Consider the following 6,314-nt stretch of genomic DNA (forward strand, 5'->3'; position numbering starts at 1 on the left):
TCTGAGTACAGAAGTGAAAGATGACATGGGGGCAGGGGGCAGGGAGGGCAGGGAGGGCAGGGAATGAACCAGAGAGAATGGTAGGGTCAGTCATGATCTCAGCCAGCTGCCTAGGAAAACAGTCTGCTCAAGGGGAAGGTACACAAAGACTGTAATTGCAACCTGGCTTGCAATCTGGGGGCTGACCTGAAGGGATTGTTTTTGAAATAAAGATTTAGGATGAATTCAAAGGAGTCCGCTGATGGAGACAGAAAGTAAAAGCCAGGTTAAATAACGAATGAAAAACAGCCTGAATTAAAGCACCAAGTGCATCTTGGGATTTATTTAAAAATTTGCTTTTTATGAAGACTGTTTATTTCAGTCTTTCAAGTCTGAGCCATGTAATTTTAAAAGAAGCACTTCATTATGGAGAATTTAGAGCATGCATAGAGATAGACAAAAATCTCTTACTGAACACCCTTGTACTCTTCTTCCATACTTAATGGTAACTTTCTCAACTGAGCCCACCCTTCCCACAGCCCATGGACTTACATTATTTCGAAGCAAACACCATCAACCACATAATTTCATCTATAAATATTTCAGTGTGATTTTCTAGCAGGAAAAGCATCACTCCTTTAATAAATAAGATAAACCTTTTGCTCATCCATCCAAGCCTCTGGGGAGACAGACTGTTTGACATATAAGGTCATACTTAAGGCAATCTTGATTCCCCTTAGAATCCAGCCTTTTGGTTTTCAAGTTTAGAAATGTAAATGGAAAAGTCCATAGAAAGTGGTGCAAAGAATTACTGCTCCTGTGTTGGGTGGACCACTCCTGAGTAAGCTCAGGATGGCCAGCCATCCAGTCTTTATTAACTGGACCACTGAGCACCAAGCAGACTTACGTTACTAACTTCAGAAGAGGGCAAGAGAAATGGAGAGCTTTAGTGTAGCCAAGGGAGAAGAGATGGACTTTCATTTGAGACATGCTTTTGTTGTCTGTAATAGGGCAAGATGTGACTAATTAGAAGTGGAACAGCATTACATTCAATCAGCACAAACAGGCTGATGTGTTTCTCTGTTGTGAAAAGCATATGTAGGTTTGAAGGAGCCAGTTGGAAACTTTCTGCAGATGGAGAGTATCCTGGGTCCTAGATGGATTTTGTCCTTCCTTCCTACTCTGTCTTTGAGGGCTGAGATCAGCTATAAATAAGAAGAGGTAGCTATGTGACAATTTTCAGACTTGTATCCCCAGTACAGATTAAAGTTCACTATTTAATATTGGTTCACGGTCTTTTTTTCCAGCATAAGAGCTCAGGAAGTCTGCAATGCTGTTATCAAAACCACAGTTTAGAGTAAATACACTGGTGCAGACAAGGAGAGCAAGGGTCATTTTCAGACATGCAACCAAACCTTATGAGGCTCCTCCTCAAAATCATGTGTTCCAACTAGGAACTAACATAGAATGAACAGTCAGTCCTTTTTCATGTTAAATCCTCCATGACTTTCAATTGAAGGAAATTGAAGGAAAGTTCTATTCTGATTCTCTACCTGGAAAGTGGGTGTGCCATGTTGTTTGGTCCCTCGATAGTATCACATGTAAGTATGCTGTGAATGTCAATTTAGGTGACACCTCTATCATCATTCCATTTTTTCCACTCTTATTTTGTCATTGTTATTTAAAAATCCATTATATATATATATATATATATCTAGCTACAGTTTTTCTGTTCTCAAGACTTTTTTCTGAAGCAGATTTTTCCTAAAACCTGAATATTGTAAACTGGTTTTCATGCTTTCTTAGATGTTACTGGCCTATAGAGCAACCAAAGTTTTAAAACATACAGTCATATCAAGGGTTTCAAATGTGTATCTGCTTGACCTTCTGTTCCTTTTTCTGTCCTGGGAACATAGACTATATTTAGAAAGTTGTATACTAGTATTTAGTAATAATTGAATCTATATTGTTTTATATGTTCTTGCCAACTTCATAATGAATTGGAAGCAAATGGAACTCATGTATAAAACCCTCAAGTATTTTGTAGTAAATAGTTTCTTTTTAAAAGAATTCATTCGTGCATGGTGGCTGGGACCCCCCAAGATCCATTATCCCTGCAATGTATCTGGTTGTGGTTTTCTGGAATGGTCTTCGTTTGCTGTAAAGAAAAGTTTCTTTCATGAGGGCTGAGTGCTATACTTACCCTTGGGTATGAAGATGGTTAGTTGTAGAATGTAGTAAAAAATTATTCTGGTCTAGTAAAGTTGTAGTGGTAGGTTTTGCATCATGTTTCCTGCATCTAAGGTTCAATAAACTTCATGGAAGGGGGAGGAGAAAGATTGTAAGAGGTAGAGGACTAGAAAGTCGGCTGGGAGACTCTGCTTCCTAGAAATGACTCCCTAAATTAAACAAAACTTAAACAATGACAGTATCAGTAGAGGTACTGATTGTACTGATGCAGAGTAGGAAAATCTCATGAGGTACCACCCCTAGACAAAGATCCATAGGTAATTAATTGCTGTTGAGGGGAGAGAGAGAGAGAGAGAGAGAGAGAGACAGAGAGAGACAGAGAGACAGAGAGAGACAGAGAATTAGCCTTTCCTAGAGATGAGTCCCCTAATTGATTGTCAGCCCTAAATCATGCATACACAAACAACAAAAATAGACTCGGCAGTTTATATTTATTTGTATGTATATGTGTGTGTGTGTGTGTATGTTGTTTATGTGTGTGGTGTGTGTATTATATATGTATGTATATATAATACATAAATATATACACTGAAGGCCTAAAATCAGCCATAGGCCTAAAATCAGCAATAGGCCTGACATACAGGTCTGCTAGCACCAAGTCTTGGGTCTCTGTGGAAAAACACTGAAACAGATGCCTAGAAATTATTGTAAACAAGCAGCTTTGGTGGAAGGTTGCCAAGCCTGGCTACTCATAGGCCTTATAGATAGGTAGCCTTGGTGGATAGTACCAACTTAGTTAAGGACAAGTGAATCATAGGCGGAGTCATAGTGATCTGTCCCTTGAACCTTCACCCAGCTGACACTCTGTTCTGGAAGATATCTGTACTCCCCCATGAACACCCACACTCCTGCGTCATCCCCTTCCCCACATCCTGCCTTTTTGTGTATATAACCTGTGTGTGGAAAAGTAACGATTATGATCTGATCAGACTATAGACAGGTTGTCCTTCCTTCGAGTTAGCCTGTTTCCCCCATCTTCTCTTTCAGGTGATCTCCCCAGACCCCTGTTTAATGCCCTGCTGGCCAGGACAAAAAAGAGGCTATCAATTTGAGAGAAAGTGAGCTGAGGACATGGCAAGGGTGTAGAAAGGGGGCATGAAAGTATTGAGGGAGGAAAGGGAAGGAAGAAGTAATGTAATTATATTTCAGTTAAAATGCATTTAAAAGGGAGTTCACCTAAGTGTTCCTTGAACAATTTGCCTAGCCCTTCCCAAGGCACTGTAGAGAATCCAGAGGTAAAAATCTCAGGTTCCTATCTACAAGAAGCTTCTTTCTAGGAAAGCAATAGGGAGACAAATTAACACTATGAAGAAGAATTAACACTATGTTTGCTCTTACTGGAAGGATGGTTGCAGCTTCCTGCCTCAGTCTTCTCCCTACTGCTACATTTGCCTCTTTCCTGAGCATCCTCATCTGTGCCTATCTCTGCCTACTCCTCCTGGCCTCACTTCATAGTCTGCTGGCCCCTGTCTATGGCGGGGAACCTGCCACCTCTTGTCTTTTGATGCTCTCTGTCTTATTGCCCATTCTGTGCTACACAGATTGTGGCTTGTGTTTTTGGATGACTGAGGGATTCCAAAGTTTTCCCTAGAGTGTCTCTCAGAGGAAGCCTGGGGGCTCCCATGTATGTTGCCCCTCACTCCCTACTTTCCCCTTCATATTTCTTTCCAGCTAGTGATTGAGTCTGGCTGGGGCTGGAAGGATGGTTGTTGAAACTTCTGAATTCCAGAACTGCTCTAAACGTGACAAAGGGGTCTTAGGACATGAATCCAAAAGTTTACTATCCTGCTCCTTGGTCTTCCCTGAGCTTTGTGTGTATGGCAGATAATGAAGAGAGGAGGCCTCTAAGGCCAACCATACATATACTTAGGGAGCATTCTCATTCTCTTGTTAGTGTCTATTTCAACCCTGCCTCCCTTTTCCCAGTCCTTAGCTAGCATATCCCTAGCACACTGTTTAGCTCTTCCTTAGATCGTGAACTGGCATGCTTGCCCTTGAATAGAAATCTGACTGATCACATTCCCTTACACGCAGTGGTGTATTTGTTCCTAAAAAACTTCTTATTAGGCTAACAAGGTCCTCACCTTGCTTCTATCCTCCTCTTCAGCCTCACTTCTTCATTTCCCTATCAAATCGTGGGTGATCTAGAATCAAACCACCTTTGCACCAGGTGTGCTGTCTTTGTACATTTTGTAAATGGGTTTGTCAGTCATCCTTTCTGATTGTCTACATCTGGAAACCCCCGGCTCTGAGAGGCACTGTCATCTCTTTATTGGAGCCTTCTTCAACTGCTCCACATGAGCTTTGGGGCTGCCTCTAATGGCCCTGTTTTATTATAATTATATTTAAATGTGTATTATGGTGATCTGTCAGGTACAGTGGAAAGGGATTACATTCTCTTCCATCACAACGCTGCATGGGAAGCTCGCTAGCTGAGTGTACCGCTAAGTGTTTGTTAATGTAAGTAGAAAAGAGCCTAGGTCTTAAAGAGTCTTTCCTTGCTTAATTTCTCTGAAGTTCATTTATTGATGCATGCGTGCATTCATTCCTGTACAAACATTGACTGAGTGCCTACTATGTGGGAACTCCTGGCCCCTTTCTCTAGGCAACAAAGCCTTGATTAAACAGACATAAAAGAGGAGCAGCTGCCAATCTTTCCTCTAGGAAGCTCTACTCTGCGGGCCTTCGTTATGAATCCTAAAGCTTCAGTTTTCTTTTGTCAGCTTTTTCTTTAATGGCCAAACTCATGGTGGCAGTGACAATGGATTCTGCATTAGTATTAAAAATTTATCCAATAAATAATGGATTAGAACCTCTGTTTAATAATTATTAATGCACTGCAATTTCAGTTGCCCAAGTCTCAAGATGTTTTAAACATAACTAATTGAAAACACAATTAACAGCAACTTGCAGAAATACATCTGAAAGACAGAGTACCCTTGAAGACCTTGGAGTCTAACAGAACAAAAAATTCAAAAGCAACCCCTTCCCCTCCTCCCACTACCCCTCTATAACGAGTAGTCACCGGGCTCCAGCAGAGAATAACCATGGTGCCTGGCAGAACTTAGAATAGAGTCAGGATAATGACAGTTTTTCTATAGCCACTAAAACTTCAAGTGACCACTTCATCATGTTCAGGTGTCAGAGGTATGTGTCTGACCCATATATTATGCTCAGACACTTGCATAAGATGGGTTCTTGGAGAAAACTCTGTGATCTCCCCAGTCTCTGTGGTTTCTGTGGCTCCCATGGCTCCTGTGGCTCCCGAGGACCCTATTGATCCTGTGCCCTTCCTGTGGCTGATTCTGCACAACCAGAGCTGTTGGCTTTTTCCACTTGAACTTTCTTGCTTTAAGAAATTAGGAATGATAAAGTAGACCAAAGCATCCTCAGGATGGGCTTGGGCTGCTTTGGTTCCATAGAGGGCTGTGGGTTGGGTATAGCATGGGTAAGAATAGGTTTGGACCTGACTATTTTCTTTCTCATTACATTATTAAGGCTAGAGAATTTCTCTTCTTCACAGTGGCTTTTGGACTTGAGTACTCTGGCCTTCTTACTTTCAATAATAGTTCACAGGGATTTTTTTTCTCTTTTGCAGGGGTTGAGGTGAGTGTTCAATGACACATGGTAGGGAAATTAACAAATGGCTGCTATTGGCATTCAGCAAATGGGACTCCTCTCCCACTCATAAGCCTTTTGCTCTTGCATGACTAATCTATCCCCAGGAATCCAACCTTTTTCTACTGGTATTATTCAACAAAAGTAATATAAGTATTGGGTGGATGCATGCTATTCCTGGAGAACAGGATGGAGGTTAAAGAGCCTGGGGAGACAGTTCAGCCTGATTCCCAGAACCCGTGCATGAGGATTTGTGTTTGTAATCCCAGTGCTGTGGATAAGGACGTAGGTGGACCCTTTGGCTAGCTGGTCAATCAGCCCAGTTTAACGGGTAATTTCCAAGCTAATGAGAGATCCTGTGTCAAAACACAAGGTGGACGGCATCCTAAGAAATGACACATGAAGTTGACCTCTGGTTTTCACTGTTATATATATATATATATATATATATATATATATATATATAT

The sequence above is a fragment of the Grammomys surdaster genome, unplaced genomic scaffold (assembly GCF_004785775.1).
Source record: "Grammomys surdaster isolate TR1022 unplaced genomic scaffold, NIH_TR_1.0 351, whole genome shotgun sequence".
NCBI lineage: Eukaryota > Metazoa > Chordata > Mammalia > Rodentia > Muridae > Grammomys > Grammomys surdaster.